The sequence below is a fragment of the Castor canadensis genome, chromosome 11 (genome assembly GCF_047511655.1).
Source record: "Castor canadensis chromosome 11, mCasCan1.hap1v2, whole genome shotgun sequence".
NCBI classification, from domain to species: domain Eukaryota; kingdom Metazoa; phylum Chordata; class Mammalia; order Rodentia; family Castoridae; genus Castor; species Castor canadensis.
In genome coordinates, this window is record NC_133396.1 from 128784637 (window position 1) to 128802180 (window position 17544).

At 39.5% G+C, this 17544-nt stretch overlaps 1 pseudogene; it reads right to left on the minus strand.

Moving 5' to 3' along the window:
• LOC109699666 (mitochondrial fission regulator 1 pseudogene) lies at positions 1–1644 on the minus strand (annotated as a pseudogene).
• Between the last annotated feature and the right edge of the window lie 15900 nt (positions 1645–17544).

Below are 17544 nucleotides of genomic sequence, written 5' to 3' on the forward strand. Positions count from 1 at the left end.
ATTTTGGTTTTTACTTAATAAGTAATTTAATTCATTAATTTGTCACTACTTGAAAAGTCCATTTGCTTCCTCAGCACTGGATGGCAATGAGGTGTAAGCAGCTTTCCTAGTCCTCATCTTCTCTCTAATGGAAAGCATTACGGAATTTTAGCAGTGAACATCATCCAATTCCCATCTAAAACCCGGCTCCAAAAAAAGTGAGAGAGTCTAAGATAAAGTTCTATTCAAGACAAATTCTGATCTTAAATATTTTACTCCAATAACTTAAGTTATATCAGAGCTTTTCCTCCACTGAATGATCATTGAAAGCAAATGAAGGTAACAGTTTCTTGACTGCTGTCGTTCATTACTAAGTTTTATATAAACTGTTTTATATCCAAGTACATGCATATAAAACATTTGTACAGATAAGTTAGTGTTAAGAATTAAAAATGCACAGTAACACCCACATACATCTTTTCCTATGATCTTACACATGTTTTCAAGACTGGAAACTTGAATACCCTGGCTACATTAAAACATATCACACGACATGTTTTAAGGAGAGCTCCAGAACTGACCACTGCATAAAAATAAAACCAAACTTGTGATGCTTTCACTATTGCTTAATCCACTAATTAGGTTAAAAAGGAGACCACTGAATACTGAAGTCAGGTATTTACTAAGCAGTGTTGGTTTCTACTAGTCAAACTCAGCTCTCATAAACCAACAGCTAAACCAGGACAGTCTTTTTCAGCTCAATGTCCATTAGGAGTTTGCAACATTTTCAATTAAAGCCTTCATTTTCCCTGTAGACTTCAACATATGTGGCCCAAACAATGCTGTCTCTGAGGTAGCCACTGATTCAGACTTTGGAACTCCTTTTTCAACTTCACCTTGGCTATTGCTTTGATACTGATAAGCGAACTTCTTTTTCAGAGCCTCTGCTATGAGAGCAGCAGGGTCAGTAGCATCCACTGGCTTAGGCTTTACATCTTGCTCTGACCTCTTGACAGATCAAAGTTTTACACTGTTCATATCTTTAAGGATCTCTAGCATATTTGGCAAGTCAGGTTTCTTTGGGTTGTTCTTGGTCAAAGTCTTTCCAGCATGGGCTTTTTGCCCTCTTCGCTCTTTAATCAGATCAATAGCAGACATAGTTTGGTGGAGTCCTGGTGGAGTGGGTTGTGGGGGTGGGGATGGAGGGGGTGGAGGAGGTGGTACTGCAGTAACAGATGTGGTAGAATCTGCGATGACATTTTGTTGCTCTTGCAGGGTCACAATTTTGGCAATCTGAGCTCTGAGAGCAGCAAGTTCATTTTCAAGTGCACAGATCTTCTGCAGTGCTTCTTCATTAGCCAGTGCTATAGTCTTCAGTGGAGGCTCTTCTTGAGACAAATTTGATAAGGAAATCTGCCTGCTTGGGGACTTCTCAAAAAAAGGGAGGTGATTCTTATGGGGTGGCTCTGACCCGACCTCTGTCCCTAGTCTTGTTGAACATGCTCCTTCTTCTGTGGCTACACATCCGACACCAGCAAAAGATGCCACTGTTTCTTCTCCTCGGTGGTTGGGACCCCATTCTGTTGCATGGCTGGTAAGCTGAAATTGAACTCTTGGACACTGAATCAGAGATAAGTTAGTACCAAAGTCTTCCCAAATTTGCATTTCAGGTACTTCAGGCATACATAGCAGTACGTGTCCATAAAGCGCAGTCCGCCGTGCGGCAGCTGGTACCTTCTCCAGCTATTCTAGCTTATAGTTTCTATAGGTCAGAAATCTGATCAGGGTCTCCCTGGGCTGAAAATCAAGATGTCAGCGGGGCAATTCCTTTCTAGAGGCTGCAGGGAAGGTTACATTTCCTATTGACTTCTACATTCCTTGGCCATGGCCTCCTTCCTCCTCTTCAAAGCCAACAAAGGCAAGTTGAGGCCTCACATCCCAGCACCCTGACCTCCTCTTCTGCGTTGTCTTCACTTTCTAGGAATCTTTTGGCTTCTTTGGGCCCACTCCGGTAATCCAGGAAAATCTCCCTGTTTTGGATTTAGCAGATTTAACTATCTTAATCCCATCTACACTGCTAATTTTCCTTGGTCTTATAAAGTGATATGTTCACAGGGACCAGGAATTAGGTTATTGGCAAGCTTTTTTTTCCGGGGGGGGGGGCAGTGCACTATTCTGCTAGTGACAAACATTTAAAATGTTTGCTCTTCTTTTTTTTTTTTTTTTCATTTTTCTTTTATTATTCATATGTGCATACAAGGCTTGGTTCATTTCCCCCCCCTGCCCCCACCCCCTCCCTTACCACCCACTCCACCCCCTCCCGCTCCCCCCCTCAATACCCAGCAGAAACTATTTTGCCCTTATTTCTAATTTTGTTGTAGAGAGAGTATAAGCAATAATAGGAAGGAACAAGGGGTTTTGCTGGTTGAGATAAGGATAGCTATACAGGGCATTGACTCACATTGATTTCCTGTGCGTGGGTGTTACCTTCTAGGTTAATTCTTTTTGATCTAACCTTTTCTCTAGTTCCTGGTCCCCTTTTCCTATTGGCCTCAGTTGCTTTAAGGTATCTGCTTTAGTTTCTCTGCATTAAGGGCAACAAATGCTAGCTAGTTTTTTAGGTGTCTTACCTATCCTCACCCCTCCCTTGTGTGCTCTCACTTTTATTATGTGATCAAAGTCCAATCCCCTTGTTGTGTTTGCCCTTGATCTAATGTCCACATATGAGGGAGAACATACGATTTTTGGTCTTTTGGGCCAGGCTAACCTCACTCAGAATGATGTTCTCCAATTCCATCCATTTACCAGTGAATGATAACATAAAATGTTTGCTCTTCAAACTGAACTATTACAAAAAATAAAGAGGACAGCCACAGACTAGGAAAAGATGTGCAAAATATATATTTATCAAAAGATTAGAAACCATAAAGCACTTTCGAGAGTGCTGAGGATGTGGATGTAGGTCGGTGGTAGAGGGCTTGCCAATCATTTCAGCACCCTGGATCCAAGAAGGAGGAGGAGGAAGAGGAGGGAGGAGGAGGAAGAAGAAAAGGGGAAAGAGGAGGAAGAGGAAGAGGAAGGAAAAGGAAGAGGAAGGAGAAGGGAGAGGAAGAGGAAGGAGAAGGGAGGGGAAGAGGAGGAGGAAAGAAGAAGAACACTTGTAACTCAATAATAAGAGAAACAAGTCAGTTAAAAGATGGCAAAGATTTGAAGAGACTCTTTCTCAATGATATTCTGAATGGCAAATGAACACAGGAGCAGATGCTCAATGTCATTAGTTACAAGGTAAATGCAAATTAAAACCACAAAGAGACACTACTCCACACCCTCCAGAATGAATAAAATTTACAAGCCTGATCATATCAAGTGCCCTTCAGATTCTTAGAAAACTAGAAGATGAAGTGTAAATTATAGTGACAGAAAGCAACCAGGTGGTTGCTCAGAGATGGAGTTGGAGAAGAGAAGTGGGAGCACAGGTAACTTTTGGAAGTAATGGGTATCGTGTTAGTTTTTATCACTGCGTAACAGATAGCTATAAATTCGGCATCTTAAAACAATGCACTTCGGTTGCATCACAGTTTCTCTGGGTCAGGAAGGCAGCATAGCTTGGCTGCTTCAGGATGCCTCCCGAGGCTATAGTCAAGGCTGCAGTTGACTTGATTGCAGAAGGGTCTTTTTCCAAGGTCAGTGGTTGTGGATGGGTTCAGTTCCTTATGAGTTGTTGGACTGGGAGCCTCAGTTTCTTTTTTAATTAGTGTATATTCACTGTACAAAGGGGTTTATTGTGATATTTCTACACATGCATATAATGTATTGTGATCAAATTCACCCTATTACTCTTTTTTATCTCCCCCCTCTTTTTTACAATTTGTAATGGGTTTTATTCTTCTTCTTCATGCATTTAAAGTGTTTCAATCATATTCACCCTCCATCACCCTCTCCTTTCCACCCTACCCCCTGCCTCTGGTTCACTACCACCACTAAACAGTCCCACTTCTATGTTCATGTCATTTTTTAGGTCTAGATTCTGCATCTGAGAGAGAACATGTAATAACTGTCTTTCTGAGTCTAGCTGATTCCATTTAACATGATGATCTAGAGTTCTATCCATTTTCTTGCAAGCAACATAATTTTATTTTTTATGGCTTAATAATATTCCTGTGTGTGTGTGTGTGTGTGTGTGTGTGTGTGTGTGACATTTTCTCTATCCATTCATCAGCTGATGGGCACATAGGCCAAATCCATACTTTGGCTGTTGTGAACAGTGCTGCTATAAATATGGGGGTACAAGTACAGCTATTGTATGCTGACTTACTTTACTTCAGATACACACCCAGGAGTGGTATGGCAGCATAATAATTCTATTTTTAGTTTTTTGAGGACCCTCCATATTGATTTTCACAGTGGCTGAACTAATTCATATTCCTGGAAGCAGCGTGTAAGAGGTTCCTTCCCTCTCCCCAACATCCTCGCCAGCATTTTTTGTTGATGTGTTCTTGATGGTAGCCATCTGACTAGTGAGATGGAACCTTGGTGTCATTTTGATTTACATTTCCTTTATAGCTAAGGATGTTGAACATTTCTTCATGGATCCATTGGTCATTTGTACTTCTTCTTCTTGAGAACTGTCTTCAATTCATTTGCCCATTTATTAATTAGATGTTTCTTTTGAATGGGGCAGACGTGGGATTTGAACTCAGGGCCTCAGGCTTACTAAGCAGGCGCTTTACCACTTGAGCCACTATGCCAACCCAGATTGTTTGTTCTTTCAGTATTTTATTTAACTTTTTTGTTTGTTTGTTTTTTTGGTGGTCCTAGGGTGTGAACTCAGAGCTTTGCACTTGCCAAATAGGCACGCTACCGCGTGGGCCATTCTGCCAGCCTGTTTTCTGAATATTAACCCTTTTTCTGATAAATAGGCAACAAAGATTTTCTCCCACTCTGTAGGTTGTCCTTTCATTCTGGTAATCGCTTCCTTTGCTGTGCACAAGCTTTTTAATTTGAGGCAATCCCATTTGCCAATTCTTGTTCTTTGCTCCTGGGTAATCGGGGTCCCGTTCAGGCAGTGGTGCCTGTGCCTGTATCTTCAAGGGTTTCCCATGGTACTTTCAAAATTTCAGGTCATACATGAAGATCTTTGATTCATTCTGAATTGATTTTTGTGCTGAGAGGGAGATAGGGGCCTAGCACAATCTTCTACATGGGGACGTTCTGTTTTCCCAGCACCAGTTGTTAAAGAGGTAGCTTTTCTTCCACGTATTTTTCACACCTTTGTCAAAAGTTAGATGGTTGTAGTTTTGTGAGTTTACTTATGGGTCTTCTATTTGATTCCCTTGATCTAATGTCTACTTTTGTCCCGGTACCATCCAGTTTTTGTTTCTAGGCTCTTTAGTATAATTTGAAGTCAGGTATTGTGATACCTCCAGCATTGCTCTTTTTGTTCAAGATTGCTTTGACAATGTGGGGTCTTTTATGCTTCCATATGAATTTTAGGATTGATGTTTATATTTCTGTGAAGAATAACATGGGAACTTTAATGGAGATTACATTGAATCTGTAGATTGCGTTCAGTAGTGTAGCCATTTTCACAATATTAATTCTGCCAATTCATGAACATGGGAGCACTTTCCATCTGCAGGTGTCTTCTTCAATGTTATATACTTTTCATTGTGAAAGTCTTTACCTTCTTAGTTAAGTTTATTCCTAGGTATTTTTTTGAGGCTACTGTGAATGGGACTGTTTTCCTGATTTCTCTCTCAACCTCTTTGTTTCTGATTTTTATATGTTGATTTTGTATTCTGCTACTTTGCTGAAAGTGTGTATCGATCTAAGAGGTTTTTTTGCTGAAGTCTTTAGGATCTTTTAAGTATAGATCATATCATCTGAAAACAGATAATTTGACTTCTTTTCCTACTTGTATAACTTTTATTTCTTTCTCTTGCCTTATTGCTGTGGCTAAGAATCTAAGCACTATATTGAATAAGAGTGGGCAGAGTAAACACCCTTGTCTCATTCCTGACTTTAGAGGAAATGGTTTCAGTTTTTCCCCATTTAGTACAGGCTATAGACTGTATCATATATAGTCTTTATTATGTTGAGGTTCCTTCTATTCCTAGGTTCTTCAAGGCTTTCATCATGAAAAGACGTTGAATTTTGTCATACCATTTTGCTATTTCTATTGAAATGAACCTGTGATTTTTGCCCATTAGGGTTAGGTGCTGCATTTTGTTCATTGACTTGCATATGTTGAGCCATCCTTGAATCTGTGGAATGAAACCAACACAATCATGGTATATGACTTTTTAAATGTGTTACTGAATTCAGTTTGCAAGTATTTTATTGGGAATTTTTGTGTCTTTGTTCATCAAGAAAATTGGTCTATAAGTTTCTTCTTCTTCTTCTTCTTCTTTTTTTGCCCTTATTGTGTTTTGGTATCAGAGTAAAACTGGCTTCATATGAGTTTGGTGGTGATCTTCTCCTTTATGCTTTATGGAAAAGTTTGAGTAGCACTGGTGTTAGTTCTTCAATAGATTGGTAGAATTCACCAGTGAATCCATCTGATCCTAGGCTTTTCTCTGATGGAAAACTCTCTGTTACTGTTTCAATCTCATTGCTCATTAGATCTGTTTAAGTGGTTCAGTTTTGGTAGGTCATCGTTATCTAGAAATTTATCCATTTCTTCTAGATTTTCTAGTTTATTGGAATATAAGTTTTTTAAGTATTTCCTAATGATCCTCTGAATTTCTTTGGTATTTGTTGTGATTCTCCTTTTTCATCTCTAATTTTATTAATTTTGGGTCTTCTCCCTCTTTCTTTTAGCTAGTTTGGCTCAGAATTTGTCAGTCTTTTCAAAGAACCAACTCTTTGTTTCATTGATTCTTTGCATTATTTTTCTAATCTCTGTTTCATTAATTTCTGCCCTGATACTATTTCTTCCTATCTGTTGATTTTAGGTTAGGCTTGTTCTTGTTTTTCTAAGACCTTGAGGTATGGGACTAAGTTATTCATTTGGGATCTCTCTGCTTTTTTAAATGTAGGCACTCATAGCTATAAACTTTCCTCTTAGCACTGCCTTTGTGACTTCTTAAAGGTTCTGGTAACTTGTGTTTTCATTTTTGTTTGATTCTAAGATTTTTTTTTATTTCTGCCTATTTCTTTTATGATGTATATTTTTGCCAGGTGCCTGTGACTCATGCCTGTAATCCTAGCTACTTGGGAGGCTGAGATCCAGAGGATTGTAGTTCAAGGCAAATATAGTTTGGGAGACCCTATCTCCAAAATAACCAGAGCAAAATGGGCTGGGGTGTGACTTAAGTGGTAGAGCACATGCTTTGCAAGTGTGAGGTTCTGAGTCCCACCAAAGAAAAAAAATGTATGCTTCAATCTCCATATGTTTGAATATTTACTGTAGTTTCTCTTATTATTAATTTCTAGTTTTTCAATTATTTTTTGATAATTTATAGGACGTTATTTAAATTTTCTTGTATTTGTTAAGACTTGCTTTATGTCCTAAAATATCTATTTTGGAGAACGTTCCATGGGCTGCTGAAAAGAATGTATGTCTATAGCTGTTGGGTGGAATATTCCATAGATGTCTGTTAAGTCCATTTTAGCAATAGTGTCATTTCATTCTGAAATTTCTTTGTTGATTTTTTTTGTCTGGATGACAAAAAAATCTATCTACTGGTCATAGTGGGATACTAAAGTGACTCACTGTTATTCTCTTGGGGTCTACTACTCTTTTATGTCAAGTAGAATTTGTTTTAAGAAATTGAATGAATATATGTTTACAACTGCTTTATCCCCTTTATCAGTATTAAGTGACCTTTGTATCTTTTGATTAATTTTGGCTTGAAGTCTGCCTTGTCAGATATGAGTATAGCTACTCCTGCCTGCTTTCATGAGAGCCTTGGTTTCTTCCTGGCTATTGGCTGGAGGCTACCCTCAGTTCTATGCCACATGGACATCCTCATAGGGCACTGCACAACATAGCAACTTACTTCATTGAAGTCAGCATGGGAGAATCTGTGCCAAGATGGAAATTATAACCTTACATAACATAATCACAGAAATGATAGTCCATCACCTATGCTAATTAGAAACATGTCACAGTTCCTGCCCAGACAAGGGGTACACGGGGCATGGATAGCAGGAGGTGGGGACAACGGGGCACCATCTTACAGCCTGTCTGCCACAGGCATGTTCTTGTGCATGCTAGTGCTGATAACTTAAGGGTATAGACGTGTCAAAACTCATCAGATTATGTGTGTTAACTACGTGCAATTGCTGTATACCAAGTATACCTCAATAAAGTTGTATGACGCTAACAAGCAAGAAAACTTGACAAGCTGATTACAGAATGATATGGAAGAGCAAAGCATCAAATCCAGCCATGACAGAGAAAGGAAGTCTTGCCCTAACAGACAGGAAGATGAGTTTTATAACCATTATAATGAAGAGTGCACTTTTCATACAAGGAGAGACACCCAGAAACAGACTCACACATATGTGAGAACCTGATAAACAGCAGAGGTTGTATTCTAAATCAAGAGGGAAAGGAAGGACTTCAAAGTCAATGCAGAGATGATTCAGTCTCCATATGGAAAAAATAAAATTAGGTATCTGCCACATGACACAAAAATAAATTTCAGGTGCAGTAGATGCCTAAATGTTTCCATAGCAAAATTTTAAAATTCTTGAAGAAAATATAGATGGATCTTTATGCCTTTTATGTAGGGAAGAAATTTTTAAACAATATGTAGAAAATGTAAGGTATGAAAGAACAATCAATTGCCTTAAAATTACAATCTAGACAACAAAAACAACATCTATTAAATAAAATTACAAGCCACACAAAAGGAGAAGTGATTTACAACTGAACCAAGGGTTTGTCCATCACTATAGATTAAAAACTCCTGAGAATCAGTAAGAAAATTATAATCCAAATAGACAAATGACATAGATAGGTCATTCACAAAAGAGAAAACCCCAGATTCAGTATATTTGTGGAAAGATTCCCAACTTAACCAGAAATCAGCAAGCTGTAAATAGTCATAATTCTGGAAAATGTTACAGTTTGACAGCACTAGATACTGGTCAGTAAGTGGAGAAAGCATGAATTCACTCACCCCTGGCCGGAATGTAACTGGTAAAACCGTTTTGGAAAAATAATTTGTAACGTCTTGCAAAGTGGACGATGCACACATCTTATTCCTCTGCAAGATACAGATTCTAAAGAAATTCACATAATTGTGTTGAAATAAAATTTTTAAGGTGAAATATTACAAACTTAAATATTCCTCAACAAGAAAATGGATGAATATAGTCACAAATATACTTTATAGCATCTTAAAGAAAAGAACTGAAGCTACACATTACAGTACAGATAAATCTCAAAACCATGACAGGAGAGGGAAAAAAATGTTTTCAAGACAGCACTTTAATACCATCTGATCACAATGCAGTAAAAGTAGAACTCAACAACAAAAGTAAAGACAAAAAACATGCAAAGAGCTGGAAACTAAATAACTCATTACTTAATGAACAATGGATCATTGATGAAATAAAAGAGGAAATTAAAAAGTTCCTGGAAGTCAATGAAAATGAAAACACAATCTACCAGAACCTATGGGACACAGCTAAGGCAGTCCTGAGAGGAAAGTTTATAGCCATGAGTGCGTATATTAAAAAGACTGAAAGATCCCAAATCAGTGACCTAATGATACATCTCAAACTCCTAGAAAAACAAGAACAAGCAAATCCCAAAACAAATAGAAGGAGAGAAATAATAAAAATAAGAGCTGAAATCAATGAAATAGAAACCAAAAAAACCACACAAAGAATTAATGAAACAAAAAGTTGGTTCTTTGAAAAAATAAACAAGATCGATAGACCCCTGGCAAACCTGACTAAAATGAGGAGAAAAAAAACCCAAATTAGTAGAATCAGGAATGCAAAAGGGGAGATAACAACAAACACCATGGAAGTCCAGGAAATCATCAGAGACTACTTCGAGAACCTATATTCCAATAAATTTGAAAATCTTAAAGAAATGGACAGATTTCTAGATACATATGATCATCCAAAACTGAACCAAGAGGAAATTAATCACCTGAATAGATCTATAACACAAAATGAAATTGAAGCAGCAATCAAGAGTCTCCCCAAAAAGAAAAGTCCAGGACCTGATGGATTCTCTGCTGAATTCTATCAGACCTTTAAAGAAGAACTGATACCAACCCTCCTTAAACTGTTACATGAAATAGAAAGGGAAGAAAAACTGCCAAACACATTTTATGAAGCCAGTATTACACTTATCCCAAAACCAGGCAAAGACACCTCCAAAAAGGAGAACTATAGGCCAATCTCCTTAATGAACATTGATGCAAAAATCCTCAACAAAATAATGGCAAACCGAATTCAGCAACACATCAAAAAGATTATTCACCACGATCAAGTAGGCTTCATCCCAGGGATGCAGGGGTGGTTCAACATATGAAAATCAATAAATGTAATAAACCACATTAACAGAAGCAAAGACAAAAACCACTTGATCATCTCAATAGATGCAGAAAAAGCCTTTGATAAGATCCAACACCATTTTATGATAAAATAAGAAAACTAGGAATAGAAGGAAAGTACCTCAACATTATAAAAGCTATATATGACAAACCTACAGCCAGCATTATACTTAATGGAGAAAAACTGAAACCATTCCCTCTAAAATCAGGAACCAGACAAGGATGCCCACTATCTCCACTCCTATTCAACATAGTACTGGAATTCCTAGCCAGAGCAATTAGGCAAGAAGAAGGAATAAGAAGAATACAAATAGGTAAAGAAACTGTCAAAATATCCCTATTTGCAGATGACATGATCCTATACCTTAAAGACCCAAAAAACTCTACTCAGAAGTTTCTAGACATCTTCAATAGCTACAGCAAGGTAGCAGGATATAAAATCAACATAGAAAAATCATTAGCATTTCTATACACTAATAATGAGCAAACTGAAAAGAATGTATGAAAACAATTCCATTTACAATAGCCTCAAAAAAAATCAAATACCTAGGTGTAAACCTAACAAAAGATGTGAAAGACCTCTACAAGGAAAACTATAAACTTCTGAAGAAAGAGATTGAGGAAGACTATAGAAAGTGGAGAGATCTCCCATGCTCATGGATTGGTAGAATCAACATAGTAAAAATGTCGATACTCCCAAAAGTAATCTACATGTTTAATGCAATCCCCATCAAAATTCCAATGACATTCATTAAAGAGATTGAAAAATCTACTGTTAAATTTATATGGAAACACAAGAGGCCACGAATAGCCAAGGCAATTCTCAGTCAAAAGAACAATGCAGGAGGTATCACAATACCTGACTTCAAACTATATTACAAAGCAATAACAATAAAAACAGCATGGTACTGACACAAAAACAGACATGAAGACCAGTGGAACAGAATAGAGGACCCAGATATGAAGCCACACAACTATAACCAACTTGTCTTTGACAAAGGAGCTAAATATATACGATGGAGAAATAGCAGCCTCTTCAACAAAAACTGCTGGGAAAACTGGTTAGCAGTCTGCAAAAAACTGAAACTAGATCCATGTATCTCACCCTATACCAATATTAACTCAAAATGGATCCAGGATCTTAATATCAGACCCCAAACTCTTAAGTTGATACAAGAAAGAGTAGGAAATACTCTGGAGTTAGTAGGTATAGGTAACAACTTTCTCAACGAAACCCCAGCAGCACAGCAACTAAGAGATAGCATAGATAAATGGGACCTCATAAAACTAAAAAGCTTCTGTTCATCAAAAGAAATTTTCTCTAAACTAAAGAGAACACCCACAGAGTGGGAGAAAATATTTGCCAGCTACACATCAGACAAAGGACTGATAACCAGAATATATAGGGAACTTAAAAAACTAAATTCTCCCAAAACTAATGAACCAATAAAGAAATAGGCAAGTGAACTAAACAGAACTTTCTCAAAAGAAGAAATTCAAATGGCCAAAAAACACATGAAAAAATGCTCACCATCTCTAGCAATAAAGGAAATGCAAATTAAAACCACACTAAGATTCCACCTCACCCCTGTTAGAATAGCCATCATCAGCAACACCACCAACAACAGGTGTTGGCAAGGATGCAGGGGAAAAAGGAACCCTCTTACACTGTTGGTGGGAATGTAAACTAGTACAACCACTCTGGAAAAATATTTGGAGGCTACTTAAAAAGCTAGACATTGATCTACCATTTGATCCAGCAATACCACTCTTGGGGATATACCCAAAAGACTGTGACACAGGTTACTCCAGAGGCACCTGTACACCCATGTTTATTGCAGCACTATTCACAATAGCCAAGTTATGGAAACAGCCAAGATGCCCCACCACTGACGAATGGATCAAGAAAATGTGGTATCTATACACAATGGAATTTTATGCAGCCATGAAGAAGAATGAAATGTTATCATTCGCTGGTAAATGGATGGCATTGGAGAACATCATTCTGAGTGAGGTTAGCCTGGCCCAAAAGACCAAAAATCATATGTTCTCCCTCATATGTGGACATTAGATCAAGGACAAACACAACAAGGGGATTGGACTTTGAGCACATGATAAAAGCGAGAGCACACAAGGGAGGGGTGAGGATAGGTAAGACACCTAAAAAATTAGCTAGCATTTGTTGCCCTTAACGCAGAGAAACTAAAGCAGACACCTTAAAAGCAACTGAGGCCAATGGAAAAGGGGACCAGGAACTAGAGAAAAGGTTAGATCAAAAAGAATTAACATAGAAGGTAACACACACGCACAGGAAATCAATGCAAGTCAACTCCCTGTATAGCTATCCTTATCTCAACCAGCAAAAACCCTTGTTCCTTCCTATTATTGCTTATACTCTCTCTACAACAAAATTAGAAATAAGGGCAAAATAGTTTCTGCTGGGTATTGGGGGGGGAGAGGGAGGGGGTGGAGTGGGTGGTAAGGGAGGGGATGGGGGCAGGGGGGAGAAATGACCCAAGCCTTGTATGCACGTATGAATAATAAAATAATAAAAAAAAAAAAAAATACCCAGGGTCTTCCACATCTAGAATATATTTACATTTGAGAATCCCATGAGCCAAAATTCCAAATTTTTAGAAATTTTTAAACACCACAATTGAAAGAATATCCCCACACTTAATTATAAAAAGGTACTTTGAGCCACCGGCTTCCAGGCTCCACTGCAGTATCTTAGCTGTAGCCTTTCCTTTCTCTCTAATAAATCCTGCTTTATTTTAAAAAATAAAAAAGTACTTTAAGTTTGTTCCTTGGGTCTAAAAAAAAAAAAGACAGCACTTTAAGTACAATGTTTATATAAATTTTAAGGCATGCAAAAAATACTAAATATATAATCAAACTATAAATACACACATAGGAAAAATGTACACAAATGACTACAATGCCTCCCCTGGGAAATACTGGGGAGGAAAGGAAATCAGGACACAGCTCGTTGTGGTTAAATGCATGCAGTAACTTTTGTTTACACCAAGTGGTATGGCATGGTGCCTGGACTCTAAAACCTACCTATCTCAGTCTAAGCCCTGGTTCTACTGCTTACAAGCTACATAGCCATGGACAAGTTACTAAACCTCTCTGTGCCTCAATTTCCTCATCTATGAACTAGTGATTATTATCACACAACTTCCCTTAGAAGCTGTGACGATTATGAGCCAGTGTTGCTTTATAATAATAAACATGAGCATTAGCAATTATTGTTTGTTTTTTTAAAATCTGAGTTACTATTAGTCCATTTTGTATTACTACAATGAAATATCTGAGACTGCATACTTTATAAAGAAAAGAGGTTTATTTGGATCACAATTTTGGAGGCTGAAAGTCCAAGGCTATCCCCATTGATTTGGCCTATGGTGAGGGCCTCCTTGGCTGTGTCACATCAGGGCAGATGCCACCATGATAGGAGCATATGTAAGAGGGAGGGCTCACACAGTGAAACTGGAAGCCAGTGTGCAGAGGAGCTTTAAGTTAATCTCTTCTGAGGGTAATGCCTGCAATGACTTAAACACCTCCCACCAGGCCCTGCCTCCTAAAGCCCCACCACTTCACAATGCTGCACAGGGAACCAACCTTTGGAGGAAAAACTACATCCACACTATAGCAGAACTGTGCCAAAAGATAAAGATTTTTGAAAGTAGCTTTATCCCTTCCTCTTCCTGCGACTGTTAAATGAGTAAGGCAGAACAAAGTAAGCATCCATGGAGGAGGCTGACTTGGTGTGGGGAGGAGGTCTTCACATGGTAGGATAGCCAAAAAAGGGTGTTGGGCCCCAAGGGCGATGAGGAAGGCACTCCACTGGGTGCCAGATCCCAAAGTGAGAAAAGCTCCACACCAACGGGCATCATGCATGGGGAGCCAGGATGCACTGGTGACACGACAGCCTCACACAGAGCGGCCAGTTGAGTCTATCAGAGCCTAGGCAGGAGGAGAAAGCATTGACAAAGAGTGGGGCTGGCAATGAGGGAGACAGATGGTTACCTATGGGGGAATGGATCCAAGAAGAAAACTGTGATTTCTCTGTGTCTATAAAGGAGTTGTAAGCGTGGAAGGGAGAAAAGCAAAAACAGTCCTGTGGTATTGGAGTGTCAGGATTGATTAAATTGTGTGTGTCCCAGCTCGGTCATCTGAGAGCAATGAGCTCTCACCCCCACAGCAGTGAGGACACTTAGCATCTGGATCTAAGCTTCTAAATACAACTCAGCACTAACAGACACCAGGGCTCTTTGAAAAAATGGTGGCTGCCTTCAGGCTGGGGCAGAGAAAATATGAAATAAGCCTGGAATATCTTGTACCAAAAGCAAGGAAGTGCTCAAGGAAAGAGAAGGGACATGTGACAGGACACAGCTCCAAGGGGCATGTATTGGTGACCTTGTGAGCATCAAAATACATGATGTAGATGACAGATTATAACTTAAGTAAAAGAGAAATCAATGAGTCCAAGCCAGAGGTCAATAACTAAGGCCTACAGGCAAAATCCAGCCTACTGCTGCCCGACTGTGCATGGCCACAAGCTAAGAATGGTGTTTAAAAGGAGCATTCACAGTCAATTGGACAGTGGGAGACACTAACTTTGACTCTTTTTTTTTGGCATTACTGGGGATTGAACTCCGGGCCCCACACTTACTAGGCAAATGCTGTACCACTTAAGCCAAACCTCCAGTCCTTCAAATCCAAATTAAGTCAAATCTTCCCCCACTCCAAGAAATATCATTCTCATTAGGAGAGCCATATTACAGAAAAAATGTATTCAATAATTTTTATTGCATCAATGAAAAAATGTGGAAATTTCTTTCTCTCTCCTTATAAAATTCCCTGTGTGTCTTACTTAGATTTTACCCCTTGAACCACAAAACCTAAAATATTTGCTAACCTTTTATACAGAAAGGTCATAGATCCCTGGTCTCAACTGATACAAATAAACAAATAGGTACATTTCATGTTTGATAAGGAGTAGGACATTTTAGTAATCTCAAAGTACTGCCTGGAAAAATGCTTTTTAGTTACAAGGGGAAAAAGGAAAACATGATCGTGGAGAAAGCCAGCAGATGGCAACAGGACTGGGACAAATTGGGACAGAGCCTCACATGACAGGTGCAGTGAGAAGAGCAGAGACCACGACCCCAAAGACTCGAGACCTGGACCTAAGTGGGAGGAACACACAAACCCATAACCAGGGACACCTAGGACACAACCAGCCTTTACTCTTTAAAGGTGTCAAGGTCACGACAGTCAAGAGAAGACTGTGTAACAGTTCCAGACAGAAGAGACTACAGAGACATGACAACTAAATGTGACACCAGTTTCCCAACTGCATATATTTTCCATGAGGGAGTTTCTTAGGACAAATAGCATGACAATAAGGTTTGAGGATTTAAAGGTGGTACCTACCATCGTTAATTTCCTGGTTCCCATAGTGGCATTGCAGTTACACCTCATGTAGGAGAATATGCCTGTACATGGGAAATGTATGTTACATCTTTCAGGGTTACTGTAGCACTAGGTGGAACTTACTTTCGGCAGCTCAAGGGCTTATAAGGTTTTAGTAATGTTTTTTGCAATTTCCCTATCAATTTGAGATCATCTTAACCCAAGTCTAAGGATTCGACAAGGTTAGGGAGTTGGTATTCTCACTTTCCCAGGCTCCCTTCCAGCCAGGGCACACAGTTCTGGCTAACAAAATGTAAGCAGAAGTGCTGAGAATTTATGGGGACACTAGTGCTTCCTGACACAGACTCCACCCCTTCCTTTCTCTTCCTTCTTTCTGCCCGGAACTTGGGTGTGGTACCCATATGGTACCCAGATGCACAGCATCTGGATCTTACAACACTGCGGTGACAAGAATGAAGAGGAAAGCTCTTTTACCAAAGATGAAGAAGGGGGTGCAGGAATTGTGGGGCGCTCACAGCCCTTTGGCCTGGTGCCTCCCTATCAAAGTGACTTCACAGTTACTCCCATTTTGTTTTCTTTCTCTACCCACAAACTGTATGTCTTGCTACATCTTGGGGACTCAGTTATGGATAGACATGGATACAGATAACAGGGTGATAAAGCACAAATCTTTCTCTTTTGCTTTTGACCTAAAGCCCAAACGCTTAGCACAAAGCAACAGATACAAAGTGACCCCAAGTAAGGTATTAAATTGTTTAAACTGGATTTGCAAAAGACATAAGGGAAAACTCATTTTACAGCTCCAAGCATGCTGACCACCCTAAGGGTATTATATGGTTGAGATTAGAAGGAGAGGGAAGGGGGGAGGAAAGGAGAGAGAGAAACAAATAAATGTTTTTTCTTTGGGGAAAGATGTAAGAATGTGGTGGAAGTGAAGCTTGCCCCTCACAGCATAGCAGGTAACTGTGGATCTAAGGGACTACAAGAAGAACAACGAAAATCACAGTGTGGTGCTGGACCTACACCTGCAAAGGTACGGAAGGCAAGAGACTGTGGCTGACTCACTGCATGGACAAGAGAGGAGACAACTGTCGGGAAGCAGCTCAACTCCTGCTATGAGCTGAGCATTTGGCAGGACCAAATGCTGACAGGAGCTAGAGCAAAGATGGTGCCTGGGCTGTCTACAAAAGAGATCCTGCCAGTGACCATGGGGCCCCAACAAGAGTCCATGTGGTATTGACTAAAGGGTGCCCAGAGGTTTTGGGAGGCGTGGTGAATGGGCAGAGGGAGGAAAGGCAGGGTGCCCTTCAAGAAAGCCATCATCAGAAGAAGGCAGCAGGACATGCCCCAAGATACCTATGCAAGAGTCAGTGGGAGAAAATCAGCTTTAAACACCTGCCATGGCCTGCAAATCTAATGATACTATGACAGGACCAGTCGGGTAAGACCTTTCCTGCCCTTTACACTCCTCCTTGGCCAGCCAACAGCCTTGGAGGATGAGAGGCAGCCTGGTGAGGGAGGAAGAGATGCATAGGTAGGGAGATGGAGAACAAACTCGTCACCCTCCCTCCTGCCCCATTGCAGCTCCTGCCCTGAAGAGACA